This window comes from Leptopilina heterotoma, unplaced genomic scaffold, assembly GCF_015476425.1.
Source record: "Leptopilina heterotoma isolate Lh14 unplaced genomic scaffold, ASM1547642v1 Lhet_92, whole genome shotgun sequence".
In the NCBI taxonomy this organism is placed as follows: Eukaryota; Metazoa; Arthropoda; class Insecta; order Hymenoptera; family Figitidae; genus Leptopilina; species Leptopilina heterotoma.
In genome coordinates, this window is record NW_025111199.1 from 1850462 (window position 1) to 1866626 (window position 16165).

At 30.0% G+C, this 16165-nt stretch overlaps 1 protein-coding gene across 2 annotated transcripts in view; it reads left to right on the forward strand.

The window, feature by feature from the left end:
- The window catches only part of LOC122511963 (S-adenosylmethionine decarboxylase proenzyme), a 58461-nt gene that overhangs the window by 28699 nt on the left and 13597 nt on the right, over positions 1–16165 (forward strand). The gene's annotated exons all lie outside the window — the stretch shown is intronic.

Consider the following 16165-nt stretch of genomic DNA (forward strand, 5'->3'; position numbering starts at 1 on the left):
TTTTTTGAAAAAATTTTTTTTTTCTAAAATCGTCTTATCTATATTTACAACATTTTAAAATTTCATTAAAATCGGTTCAGTAGTTTTCGAGAAAAATGAGTTTTTTGATTTTGCTTTTCCCCTCCAAAACTCCCCCAAAAAAGCGAATTTTGAGTTCAAAATTGCAGAAAGTTATAGTCATATGGATAGTAATATATGGGCCAAATTTGAGAAAAATAGATGCGGGGTCAGTTTTTGCACACTTAACCCCCTAAGCCCTTTAACTTCACTCTACATTTAACCCTTAAACCGCACACTGCCGAATCCATCCTTAAACCGCACACTGGGTGTGCGACACCCAGGGACTTTTAAGTGTGTTCTCCAAGCTGGAATAGGATATTATCTTTTGGAAAAATTATCTTATATAGCTCAGTACATCTATTTTAAAGGAAAATAGGTTTCATAATGATTTATTTAATTTTAATAATTAAAAAATTGTTTTTTAAAACTACTGAAATTACCTTAAACCAAAAACTGGGTGTCAAACAAGCAGAAATTTTTCGCCGACAACTTCATAAAGTTATCAAATACACAAAGACACTTGGGAGACTAATGTCCCTCACGGAACATAAAGTTAAGTACAAAATGTGTCATTCAATAGCGACATATGTTCAATTTTTACGACTTTAAACGAAATATTAGAGTAAAAAGCTAGAATATGGGTGTCGCACACCCAGGGTGCGGTTTAAGGGTTAAACTGTCATTGGAGCCTATCGAACTACTTTAAGTAGTAGAATCTACTAGTTTCTGTAGTTATTTCTGTAACATATCTGCAGTTAAAAATTTAACTAAAAATTTACTTTAATTGAATTAATAAATTTTAACTACATAAAATAGTTTAAATAAGAATGCAAAGATAATTAGACTAACTGAAAAAGTATTTCCTTTAGTTACTTTTTACTTTATTAAGGGGATGTTATTTTTAAGGATGTTATTTTTAAATAACTATTTAATTAAACTTTTTCGAAAAAATTAATTCTTCAAACTTGCCAGTTGAAAATATACAAAATTCAAATTTTCAAATATTTTAATTTGAATCCTTTTCAAACTTATTCAATTATTTAAATACAAAATAAATAATTTATTGAATACCTGAATGTTTCTTAAAATTAAAATTCTCATAAAAAATTTTATCAAGTCACATTACTGGCAATTGTCTTTTGCCATTAAAGATTGATCAACTTTGCCAATATTGTGCCATTATTGAGCCAAGCTACGCCCCAATACTGTCAATTATAATTTGACATCAAAGATACAAAATTTTGCCATTAAAATGCCAATAATGAACCATTACTGGGCAGATGGTCGGCACATCACTGGCAATTGTCTTTTGCCATTAAAGATTGATCAACTTTGCCGTGAATGTGCCATTATTGGGCCGAGAGCTGTCCCAGTCTTAAAAAGTTTGAAAATCTGACCATCGGTGCCATCATTGGCCCAGTAATGGGACGTTTTGAACACCAATAATGGCCCAGTAACTACTGCCAATTCTCGGCAGTCATTACTGGACCAATGATGGTCCGTTTTTGTAGTCTTGGCTATTCGCACTTGGGAAATTGTACTTTGAAAATAGGAGAAGCTTATTTTTATTGGCCAGAAGTCTTTTTTTCTTAATGAGTTAAGACTAAATGTAACTTTTTAAAAATTAAATATTCACTCCCTTTTTGTACTGATGAACCAACGAATAAAATTGCTTTCTTAATGTAGGAGGAGTTATTTTTTATATTCTACTAAATATAATAATAATAATTGATTTTCAATAAAAATTAATTGTTCAGGTTATTATTCTTTTACATGAAATTGTTTAAAAGATTTTTATTCAAATTAATTTTTTTAAGTAAAATACTGATTTTTAGCTTTGAATAATATTTATTTAAATAAATTCAATTATTTTAATAATCGAAAAAGTTTTGCTAAATTTTTAATTTTTGATCACATTGTTGTAAAAAACGTTTTTTCAAAGTGAAAGATATGATTTATGTTAATGTATTATTGTTATTAGTAATATCTCTTAAATCAAAGAAAGCAATTTTTTTCAATGTTTACTATATTTACACATCATTTTGAAACTTCGCGCGTTTATCCAAATCATTTCCTTTCGTTCCGCCGTTCAGAATATGATCGTAGTCTGCTACAAGTATCACGCATGTTACCAATAGTCCAATACATTGACAGGTCTCACAGCTCGCATATTTATCATTAATAACACAGACACACAAAAAAATAAAGTGTCTTGATATGGGGACGAGACATAATTATGTATTCCGATGTATTTCGATGCGCTGAATTCGAATCCGCCATCAGAATTTGGCCAATGGGTCCTGGTTTCGCCCTAACCTCAAAAAATACTCTAAAATCGTTAAAATGGTCATTTTTGATTTATCAAAATTGAATTAAATTTAATCTAACCGCATATTGATAATTTTCTCAGATTCCTTAATTTAAATAAACTATTCTATAAGCTTTTCTATTGAAAATTCATATAAAAAACATTAAATATATCGAACCTAACCTCAAAAACACATCTAAGATTCCAAAAAAAACAAACTATACCATACACAGCGCAATAAAAATTATTTAAGCTCATGAAAGTTATAACTTAGGTGTTTTTATGATTGCTGATTACGAATCCGGTGTTAGTTTATCAAAATTCAAAATGCGGATTTAATATGTCGAACAATATAATTAAAATTTGTTTGGATTGGCTTGAAAATCGTTACTCGGGGGTTTTCGGGGTCGCTAATGACGAATCTCATGTCGGTTTCTAAAAATTCAAAATGGCGGATCCAATATGGCGGTTTTATTATTTTAACGATTTTTTTAAATTTATTACTCGCGGTTTTTCGGGACCTTTGATAACAAATCGTATATCAGTTTTTGTAATCTTAAAGTCTTACGACTTGTCTAACAATTCGTAAGACTTTAAGATTATAAAAATTGATATAGGATTTGTCTAACAATTCGTAACACATTAAGATTATAAAAATTGATATAGGATTCGTTATCAAAGGTAACGAAAAACCGCGAGTAATAAATTTAAAAAAATCGTTAAAATAATAAAACCGCCATATTGGATCCGCCATTTTGAATTTTTAGAAACCGACATGGGATTCGTCATCAGCGACCCCAAAAACCCCCGAGTAACGATTTTCAAGCCAATCCAAACAAATTTTAATTATATTGTTCGACATATTAAATCCGCATTTTGAATTTTGATAAACTAACACCGGATTCGTAATCAGCAATCATAAAAACACCTAAGTTATAACTTTCATGAGCTTAAATGATTTTTATTGCGCTGTGTATGGTATAATTTGTTTGTTTGGAATCTTATATGTGTTTTTGAGGTTGGGTTCGATATATTTAATGTTTTATATGAATTTTCAATAGAAAAGCTTATAGAATAGTTTATTTAAATTAAGGAATCTGAGAAAATTATCAATATGCGGTTAGATTAAATTTGATTCAATTTTGATAAATCAAAAGTGACCATTTTAACGATTTTAGGGTATTTTTTGAGGTTAGGGCGAAACCAGGACCCATTGGCCAAATTCTGATGGCGGATTCGGATTCAGCGCATCGAAATACATCGGAATACATATGTCTCGACCCCAGATCAAGACACTTTATTTTTTTTGTTTGGCTGTGTAATTGAACAATTTACTATTTAATTCAACTTAAATAATGGATAAATCGACTATAGAATAGTTAATTTATTAATTATATAAGAGCTTTTTCTAACATTTTTAGTTTTTTTGATAAACTTTTTTCCACTATATTTAACGTCTATCCACCTGGGTACATTTATGTTTATCTAATCTGTCAGGAATTTTAAGTAATTATTTATTATTTAGAGCTGTATTAATTGCAATTTTTGCTTAAATCGAATCTCTAAATATCCATTTTATATTATCAATACTTTCTTTTGCTATATAACACTTTTTAAATAGTTTTTTTCAACGAATCTAAAGTCCAATTTTAAAAATTCAAAATGGCGGATCCAATATGGCGGACAATTTTTCTAAAAACTCATTAGATTCGCTTGAACTTGTTACTCGGGGGTTTTTGGGGTCGCTAATTATGAATCTAAAATTCAATTTACAAAATTAAAAATGGCGGATCCAATATGTCCGACGAATTTTCAAATAAAAACTCATCGGTCCGTTGAAATTCGTTAATCACGTTCTTTAGCTATTAAAATGTTTAAATTCTTTCTAATGTTGCCCATTTTTCATAATGTAGAGGTAAACGTAAACTGGAAAGTCTTGTTTTAATTTTTTTTACTTTTTTTATTTATAATATTTATATTTAAATCTTAAAAAAACTAAACTTAAATGCTTTTTTAACCTTTAGGGGAGAGTCTCCAGTTGTGAGACGGGTTTTTTTTACCCGTAAATTGTAAACGGGTAAACGAAATTGTAAATAAAATACACCGTTCGAAAGGTAACAGAAATACGCAACTTTTATTAAAAGAAAGTGTAGTGTTTCGATGAACTCAAAAAATTTTAAGATACATTTTCCGAGCACATCGCTTTTGACAGAAAAAAATGTCTCCAGTTGTGAGACACTCATTAAAAATTGATAAAATTTAATAAGTTTGACATAAAACGTTATATTTAGTAGAAATAATTAAATATATTAATAACATTGGTTTACAGTGAAATTGTCAATCGAAAGAAACATTTTTTTGAATAGTAGGCGTTTTTTGAGTAAGAAAATCGTAGTTTTAATTTTCTTCCCTCGTGCAGTTTTTCTGTAGCTTCAAATTTTGTATTTTCGAGGTTAAACGTCACTTAAACTTTCCTGTAGGAAAATTAGCTTATCAAAATATAATAAATGAGGTATCATTGAAAAGGTTATTAAGTTACCTTTTGATCCATATATCACACAATAAAATTCAATAAAAATTGAGAAAGTTACAGTCGATTAAAGATCAAATTTCATGCCAATTTTGATGATTTTTTGACACTTAAGTAACTTCTACTATTTTTTTTACATCAAACAGGAAAAAATGTTTAGGTTTTAATTTTTTTTATTGATAGACTATATAATTACAAAAATTTTGAGCCCTTGTGGATCTCGATTGGATTAAAAATGACAATTCTACACTAAATTTAGTGAACGAAACTACTTTCTTCATTTTTAGTATCCCATAAACATTTGCAGCAAAAATGCAAGTAATAAAATTTAGTTAAGCCCTAAAGTGACTAAAATCACTAATCAAGGGTTTCTGATGTCGTAGATTTTGAATCCAATGTTAGTTTTTCAAATTTCAAAATGGCGGATCCAATATGGCGGACAAGTTTTTAAAAATCGATAAAATTCGTCTTAAATTCGTTACTCGGGGGTTTTCGGGGTCGCTGATTACGAATCCGATGTCAGACTACAAAATTTCAAAATGGCGGATCCAATAGGTGCGAATTCGATGGATTTTTAAAAACTCGTTCACCATTATGAATCCATCATTTTGAATTTTTGTAATCTGACATCGGATTCGTAATCAGCGACCCCGAAAACCCCCGAGTAACGAATTTAAGACGAATTTCATCGATTTTTAAAAACTTGTCCGCCATATTGAATCCGCCATTTTGAAATTTGAAAAACTAACATTGGACTCAAAATCTACGACATCAGAAACCCTTGATTAGTGATTTTAGTCACTTTAGGGCTTAACTAAATTTTATTACTTGCATTTTTGCTGCAAATGTTTATGGGATACTAAAAATGAAGAAAGTAGTTTCGTTCACTAAATTTAGTGTAGAATTGTCATTTTTAATCCAATCGAGATCCACAAGGGCTCAAAATTTTTGTAATTATATAGTCTATCAATAAAAAAAATTAAAATCTAAACATTTTTTCCTGTTTGATGTAGAAAAAATAGTATAAGTTACTTAAGTGTCAAAAAATCATCAAAATTGGCATGAAATTTGATCTGTAATCGACTGTAACTTTCTTAATTTTCATTGAATTTTAGTCTGTAACCTATGGATCGAAAAGTAATTTAATAACCTTTCCAATGATGCCTCATTTATTATATTTTGATAAGCTTATTTTCCTACAAGTAAGTTTAAGTGACGTTTAACCTCGAAAATGCAAAATTTAAAGCTACAGAAAAACTGCACGAGGGAAAAAAGTTAAAACTATGCTTTTCTACTATTCGAAAAAAAATGTGTTGTTCGATTGACAAAAAAAAGTTATTAATTTGTAAACCTGTGTAATATATATTATTATATACTAAATAATAATATTTATTCCCCAAAATATGACTATCAAATATACACAATTCAATAGCTTCAACAAGAGCATTAAAATTGATTTCTTCTGAATCAATTGACTTTTTTCCACTTGACATGCCCAAAAATACTAGAAAAAAAATCAAAACAACATTTAAATAGTATGCCCGCAAAGTCGTATTTTTTATGCTGCCCAGATGGGTGTTGACACCGTCTCACAACTGGTGATATGCTGTGTCTCACACCCAGAAATTAGCGCTATTTTGAAAAAGGAAAATTAAATTATTTTCAACTGTAGATTGGAACAATGCAATATTGCATTATAAAATATAAAGGAAAACACTAAATGAAAATGCATTACATTTACCTTTTCCAATTAATTAACTTGGAAAAAAAGTACTTTGCATTTATTGAAAAAACGCTTTTTAGTCGATTATCACACACCGTGTTGGTATTTAACAAAAACCGTTTATATATTCGCTTCGGCGTACACGAAAAAGTTGGCTCATATAAAAAGAAATGTTTTTATATAAACCAATCGGCCTTTTAATATTGCATGTTAAAAAAAATTGACTGTCTCACAACTGGAGACTCTCCCCTAATTACTTTTGTCTGCAAAACGCTCTTTGCAAAAATATGCATTGCACATTTTACAAAAAAAAATGTGTTCAAATTTAACAGAAAATTTTGCTCTTCAGAAATTTATGAAATCAGAACACATTTATTTTGTAAAATGTGCAACTCCTTTTTCTGCAAACAGAGTTTTGCTAACAAACATAACTAATGATTGAAACAAAGAATTTAAATTTAGATGTTTCGAGCTTTAAATTTAAATATAAATAAAAAAAGAAAAAAGTAAAATGTTTCAGAAAAGTTATATGCCATATTGGATCCGACGACATTATGAATTTTGAAAATTGGACTTCAGATTCGTGATCGGCGACCCCAAAAACCCCCGAGTAACAAGTTCAAGCGAATCTAATGAGTTTTTAGAAAAATTGTCTGCCATATTGGATTCGCTAGTTTGAATTTTTAAAATTGGACTTTAGATTCGTGATCAGCGACCCTTAATACCTCCGAGTAACAAGTTTCAAGCTAATCTAAACACTTTCAACAATTTCGTCCATTTGGGTAAATTTTGCAAAAAAATTTGAACTTCAGACTCCATTTTTGAGCCGCCATTTAAATTTTTAATTTTCTCTATAGCCCTATCTTGTAGCATATATATTTTTGTCACGTTATTTGTAACATTTAGAATTATTTTTCTGCTATTTCGTAGATATAATGAAATTAGGTAAATCACAGAAAATGGGGTTTTTATTTTAATATCTTACTAGTACAACTTCTGCGCGCTACGCGCGCCCATTAATTGTTTTTTAACTATAAAAGATTATGCTTCTTTTAAACAAAAACGCTTTAAATGAGCACTTCAATTTTTTTCAATATGTCAATCATTTAGAAACGAATCCCACAAATTCCACAATACATTTAAGTAATTTTCATATGCTTTAATATCTTAAAAATGTTCACATAAAATATTTCGAATATCCAGTAGAGCGAAGAATTTTAATATCCTACAGATATCGTAGAATATCTTAGATATCCCCTATAAACATTAATATGAATCAGCGAAAAATCGCTGATTAGGTAGCTATAAGTATGCAGCTGATTTAATCAGTGTATATAAGCTAAAAAATCAGTGACTATTCGCTGATTTATTAGTGTATAAACGCTGATTGAATCAGCTGCATACTTATAGCTACCCAATCAGCGACTTATCACTGATTCAAATTCAGAGATGAGTACAAATACCTTAGGGATACCCAAATTGTATAGAAATGGGAAACATTCAGGGTATTCTTAAATATCACCTAAGTAACACATGACATTACAGAAATGTGACCGTAATGTTCCATGTAATGTTATTAATATACCAATGTAATACAAAAATGAAATTTCAATAACATTAACAATGTGATATTTTAAGTTATTGTAGTTACATTACATGGTAATATTACTGTAATATTGCAGTAATGTGAAAGTATTATCACAAAGAACGATAAAAACAATTCTTATATGAAAGGTGATCTTTTTTCGTATTATTACGGTGACATTACTGTAATACTACTGTAATAATATCTAGTATATATTTTATATATAAGAATTATTTTTCTATTGTAAAAGTAACTTAAAATTTTTTATACATTTTACTTGCATTTTCTAAACAAACGTATGTAGATAAAGTCTCGTCAAAATATCAATTCTATAAAAAATTCGATACAAATAAGCCTATGAAACAAATGTTACTTTTTTGGGACATATAAAAAAGTTAGACAAATCACAAGTGATTCATTCGGACGAAACGAACCGTTAGACGAACGAAATTTTTGTTTTGCAGTTAACTTGACAACTAAACTGTCATTTTGAATTGTTTGACAAAACGAACTTCTATGTCAGAAACACTCAGATCCAAAAATGTTTTTGATCTCGTAATTTGAATAGACATTATTAAATTCTTCTATAATTTATAATTATAAACTACATTTTAATTCAGTAGTACATTGAAGTTTATTAATGTATTAATTAAAATAAAAATTTTATCAGGTATTAATTAATCCATTTTTTAATTAATTTTTTATAATTATTATTAAATGAATCGAAGATAATATTACTTCAAATAAAGAATCCTTTTATAATTTAATACAATAAAAATTAACAAATGTATTACTTATTATTAATTATAAATACTCATATTGAATAATGTAACAATTAATTAGTTATAAGAAACTTTATAATAACAAAAAATTGATTAAATTACATATATTTTGGAAATAATTTAAAAAATAGTTTTAAAAATTTTATAAATCAAACCTATTTTATTTTTTAGTTTGTAATATTTAATTTCTGAAAATATCCTATTGAACTCAAATAATTAAAATAAAGTATTAAATGTAATTAAAGTAATCTGTTTTTAAAATTAATAAATTTAAATATCGCTGCCCTGCAAGGGTTCTGCGAATAGAATGTGATATAGTGTTTCCGAACTGACTTCTTGTGCTGAACACGAATCACGCTGTAAAAAATAGAAAGGTACTAATTCAGTACCAATTTTTGGTGCTAAATCGAGATTTGGTTCTATTTTAATACCGAAAATCAGCTCTAATTTAGAAGCTTTTATTTACAGTGCAGGGCTTGAAAACTTCCCATCGCGTTACGTTTTAGAGAAAATTGGGATTGAAACCCCTAAAAACTGCGTTTTTGGCAATTTTTAAAAAATTTTGCAGCTAAATCCTGACGTGCTACAAACTTCGCTAATATCAGAAATTAAAAATTAAACCATGCCCTTTCACATGAGCCCTATGACGATTTGATCGCATGCACCCTTAAAGCAGGGGGTGTGTTTATATCTAGGGGTGCAAGAAGAAAATGTTAATAGAACAAAAATATTTAAAACTCCGTCTATTTCAATGAAACGTTTAAGCGGGGTTGTTGGGGTTGCTGAGTACGAATAAAAAGTTAGATTTAAAAAATTCAAGTGTATAGGTTTAATTCAATACGAAAGTCAATAAATTTTTTTAAAAATTATGAATTTTGTTGTTCGAGAAAAATCGGAGAAGCTTTATATGCAGTAAAGAAATGACGTTCGAAGTAAATGTTATAAAGAATACTAAAACTGTGTATTTGTTTAAGATCATTTAGCTACAAGATTTATAATACTCTGCTTGCCATCTACATCACATCACTGGCAATTGTCTTTTGTTATTAAAGATTGATCAACTTTGCCGTGAATGTACCATTATTGGGCTGAGAGCCGGCCCAGTCTTAGAAAATTTGAAAATCTGACCATCGTCGCCATCATTGGCCCAGCAATGGGACGTTTTGAACACCAGTAATGGCCCAGTAATTACTGCCAATTCTCGGCAGACATTACTGGGCCAATGATGGGCCCTTTTTGCAGTCTTGGCATTTCGCACTTGAGTAACTACTAATTCATACTCTCTCTCTACTCACTCAATAGACTGCCCACTGGTTGAAAGAAACCCTTTGAACAATAGGCCAGGTACTCGAGCGGGCCTCTCATTTCTCTTTATATATATATAATATTCAATATATCATTTAGTGAAAATTTCTTTCTGTCTCCCTCTTTCTAGTAACTAAACATAAATCGCTCTCTGTTTATAACAACGCAGAAAAGTTAACGCATACCTATCTCTCTTTCATTCATTGAAAACATTATAAAACTATCTCTCTTCAGGTAACGCTATTGCTTTCTTCCTCTCTTGAAGGAAAATAACATCAGAATGTCTCTCTTTACCTAATTTGCATATCTACTGATTTCATATAAGGATTGAAAAATTAACATTATTTTGTCCTCTATAGGTGTCATTTTTTTCGAAATTTATCAGTTTATTGAAAATGAAAAGAAAAAAATTTAGTTATATATTTCAAGTTAAAAGTTATTTTGTAGTCATAAAAAAGAAGGGGTCGCACAATTACCACCGGTACTGTAAATTTATGGAAATTAATTTTCCTTGCTAATGCTTTGACTCGTTATACCTTTTTAAAACGGATTAAAATAGTTAATATTTTTTTGGAAACAACAAATTTCATTTAAATAATTTGTAACTCAGCTGCACTAATTTGTATACGCAACATTCGCGCAGAACTATATAGCGCATGATAAACTATGAAAACTACCATAGCTCTCAAACTACCATAAACCACTTCGACATTGATGATTGCATTTCTGTGCACTTTCTGCTCTCACCAACTTTCTTTTTATCGCAAGAGACGCATTAACATTCAGGATATCTTCTTAACCATAATTAATGGTCATTTGGATATAAAGCCATTAAACATAAATTTCATTTGACATTAAATTAATTTGATATAAATAAAGGTACTGCCACAGCTCTTTATCGACAGCTGCCTGCGCAGACAGTCGCCTCAATTAGGCGAATATATTTTTTTTAATGAAAATTATTATTAAAAATGAATAAAAAATAATAATTATTATAATTTTTATTATTATCTTCAATTTAATTTAATTATTACAATTAAAAATAAAAAATTATTAATTTTACTCTTAATTTAAATCTTCCGCCAAAATGGAGGACAGCTGCCTGCGCAGGCAGCTGCCAACAAGAGCTGTGGCAGTACCTTAACATTTCTCAAGTAGCAGTTGGTTTTACCTTCACATCACTATGTATAGGACATTCCCAATAATACCATTAATATTACAGTCATTACAGTGTTCTTACTTAGGTGACGGTGTGGGGCTAAATGGGAAGAAACTAAGTGGGGATAAATCGGACACTTCGTTTATGTTATACTGAGTATAGCGACCAATAGCGACTGTAACAAAGTGAAACGTTTACACGTTGTTTTCGTTTTGCATAGGAATTGTGTTGTTTTTAGCAAAAACAAAAATTTACAAATCTCTAAAGAAAGATGTTCAGAACCACTTAATAAATAAAAAAATTAAGAATTTATTTTAAAATAAATACTTGTTTGCAAGTGAGCTGCTGCAAACAAACAAGTCTGAAAACTATAATTAATTTTATATTATATTAATTACCTATTTTGTATTTTATATTATATTCTTTGCATAGAACCACTTAATAAATAAAAAAAGTATTTATTTAAAGTTTCTACATAAAAAACGCATATTTTTGTCTCATTCTTCAATTAATTAGCGGTGTCCGGTTTAGCCCCACCAATTTTAAGATTTTCGTTTTTGGGGTAGTCACCTTCGAAGCGATAATTATATCACCAAAGCTGCTATAGTTTTCTAAAATCGAACAACTGTGATTTGTATGTGAAATCCGTCCGGTTCAGCCCAGTCTCCCCTAGTTCAAATATTTTTAAATATACAATTTAGATTTTCTGTTCCATAATTTCTCTGCTTGACGGTAACCATAATAAGATATTATAATGAAAATTGTGATTAGCTCATTTTAAAATTCAAGCCTATATTTTTATATTAAATGGAATCTAAAACAAGTATACTTTTTTATGCAAAAGTGAAAATCATGTTATGTGACATTTATGGCGAATTCTATTTATGACAAATGGGTCTTATACCAAATTAAATTTACGTTAACGCTCGGAGCACATACAGGGTCTGTGTGACTCTGTCTTTTAGTTCATAACCATAAATTTCTCCAAATAAAAAAGTACAGAGTGTCTTCAAATTTTCCGCCGACTTTCAGTCTGGTAGTTTAAATATTCAATAATTATGAAATAACAGTTTTTTATATTTTCTGAACCACCAGACTTTCTGCAGGCAAGAGTCCGTGAAAAGTTTGCAGACATTCTTTGGATTTTTTACTTGGGTCTTTAAGAAATTTTAACAATTAGAGGACCCGTGATTTGAAAATAATTGTTTTATGTTCTAGTAACACGTTCCAATGCACTCCGTCTTCAATGCTCAAGTCAATTGTCACCTAGATCTATCTGTTAAAAATGTTCGTAATTTTAATATACACTAAGCACTTATGTCAAATAAATTTTTCAATCAATAGAATTTTTTGTTAAATTAAATTTATTTTAAATGAAATTTATATTAAATGGTTTTAGATCAAATAAGATTTCGGGAATATTCATGCGTCTTAATCGCAATCGTAAGAATGAGTAAGTAAAGAAACGACATATATTTATCCTTCCCTGACTTATTCCTATGATTGAGATTATAATTCCGTGCTTGTTTAAAAATCTATTGCGCATAGAGCTACACGGAAAGATTATTATTAATTAGATTAATAAACCTGGGCTATTCGGTGTCTGCTACAAAATATTAATAGTGTCACTAGTACATTATCACAGGATATGTTAGTATTTTTTACTCTATTCTTTTCGCTGTAACATTTTAGTAGTGACTATAAATATTTTACAGCTAACATCGGATAGCCCAAGTATAATAATCTGTTTATTAAATTTTGGAATTTTCCTGTCTTCGTAGAGTAGCGCAACATCACTTCAAAATGTATATCACTTGTCCTTTTTTCATATAGTGTAGTTATAAAAGTGATTGTACAATAGCTTGAAAATGTAATTTGACTTCTTCGAAAAGGACTCGGGGTACAGTCCCATGTGGGCAGAAAACGTAAGACCTGAAGCAGGATTTCATGAGACTGAAAATGATAGTGATATCTACCCATCTCTTTTGCACTCATGATTTTCTGCTTTCGGTCGACGTATTCTGCTCACATGGGGTCGCAAACTCAACTCCAATATTTAAAAAAAAGTTTATTTTCTTGTGACCATGTTATACACTGAAAAAAATAAACATGACTGGGTACTGTCCGGAAAAGAATGGTCCCAGTAAAAAAATATTTTTTCGTTTAGTTAGTACTCTTCAATTTATAGACAGGAACAATTCCCGTCCGGAAAGGTCTCAGTAATGTCTTAGACATTAATCGAACAGACAGTAGTGAACAATGTCTGGAAAAAAAACCACTCCTGTCCAGACATGAATGATAGCGAACCGGGTTAAAAAACGTAAGACATCATTCAAAATCATTATAGGGTAACTGTACAATGGTATAGCTAGGAGACCGTGTAACCACTTACCTACAGTCGGTAATGTGGATTCCTATTTTACCATAAGTAGCCCAATTCACAGTGGCTTTGTAGGGGTGCTCTACCTAACTAACCGATTTTTAATTCAGGATGCTAGATGGCGCCACCGTCGAATTGAAACCCATTTGGTGGGATATTTGAATTTTTATTTTATAATTAAAAGTAGTTTTGGCTGCCATTAATAGGAGTTAATAGGTGTTTTTAGAGCACTCTGAGCGTGAACGTTGAAACACCTAATATTTTCTTTAAGATATATTTGTCTATTGTCGACGCATCCTGTTTTGTTAATTCCATATATATACCATATATATATCTGATATATATGGATATATATTCCATATATATCCATATATATACTATATAGACGCCAGTGAAACACCTGAAATATATTAGTCTTGCTTTACTCGGTGTAGTCGCTCCCTTATAGTTCACCTTCTAGTTTGGCGCAGACATATTGGTTTATTCTTATAGCGCCAAAATTTCCTTAGCGTTCAAACGTTCTGACATACCTTTTACAATCATTAACTGATACAAAGTGAACGTTGGAAACACCCAATATTTTTACTACGAAAAATGGATCTAAAACGCTTTAAAATTAAAGCAAATAAATTTTTGTTATCTGTTATGTTGTTTTTTTGTTGACAAAATAGGGCAAGTGTACCAATTACCGAGGGTGTCCCATTTGTCGATGTTACCATGGTAACAACAAAAATATATTGTCTAAAATGTCTCATTTGTTTGTGAATGTAATATTAATATATTTTTTTAACATTTATAACGCACAAGAAAATTTATTACTTTGCATTTACAATGTGATACAAGGTTTAAATAAAATACAAAGTTTGTTTACTCGACAACTGGAACCATTCACAACAATTGGTACGTTTACCCTATATTGTGCTATTTTATTACTTTAAACTAAAAAAGATTGTAATCTTACCACACTGAGAGAAGACCGAGACGTAATAGTTCCCGCTAGACGTCGCTATGAGCTACTCTGCTTGTCGTGTTTGAGTTGTTCCGAATCGGGTGCTGAGACTCCCCGATCCAGTCAAACATTGTTCTCGCATGTGAGAAAACAACTCGTGGCAAACACTGAAAGTTCTGTGTAATCTCGCTTCAGGACGTTCCACGTTTCGCATCGGGGCTTGAGACATCCCGATTCGAGGGTTCACATAAAAACATTCAAAAGTACAACTCAAGGCTCGCACGGGACGTATTAGTTCCCGGACTTCTCTCAGTGCAGGGGTATTTCACTTCCGAATCAGTCTGCTCTACAAGGATGTTAGACTACAGTATTTAATACTGCACTAATATTAATACTATACTATTTGCGTTAACTTGCACTATTACTGTCATTTCAGAATTCATTACGTTAACTCGCACTATTGACACTATTCGCACACTGTTTAATTACTGTCATTTCAGAAATAATTCTTTATTCGTATGAATGCTTTCTTGAATTTCGCTGGTGTTGAGTTAATATCTGTCATATTTTGTTTAATACCTAGGCTTGATTTTTAAAATTTTCTTCAACGAACTGCATACATGTACTATCAAAATCTTGTAATCGTGAACTGAATTCCACAGATATTGTGTTTTGATCAGAAAAATTTTAATTAATATCTAGATTCTGTGGAATGATTTTTTCCAAATCCATCAAGTTTCTTTCTTGATTTTGCATTTTCATTGGAACTAAATAAATAAAATTTCCCAAGTTTGATCAAACTCTTCAGAATATGAATTAAGAGATGTATGAAGACTGTCATGATCTCCAACTGTTGTGTCTTCTTTTTCATTTATATATTCTGTTTCATCTAGATCATCCTATGGATAAAAATGTAGCAACAATTCTAAAAATTCTGATATGTAGGGACTTAATGGTTGTTGTGACAATGGTATTTTCACTCCACCTTGTGAACCTGATTATCTTTCCATCAGGTAAAATCTAACATAAAGTTAATGAAATTTTTTTTTAAATAAACATGACATTTTCTTATCTAAAAAGTTTTAGAATTACTGAAAAATTTATATTAAAAGAAAGAAAGAAATAAAGTAATTTTTATCTTTTTATTAAACTTTGTTTATATTATAATAAATCTCTAAAACATATGGCATGTCCTTTTTTAAATGAGATAAAGCGATATTAAGAGAAGTTATAAAATCCTGTTCACTATTGTCTGTTTTATTAGTGTCTAAGACATACATGTGTCCTTTCCGTACAGGAATGGTTCCTGTCCAGAAAGCAAAGATTTCTGTCTAAACGAAAAACAATTTTTTGGACAGGGACCACTTCTGTTGAATACGGTTAC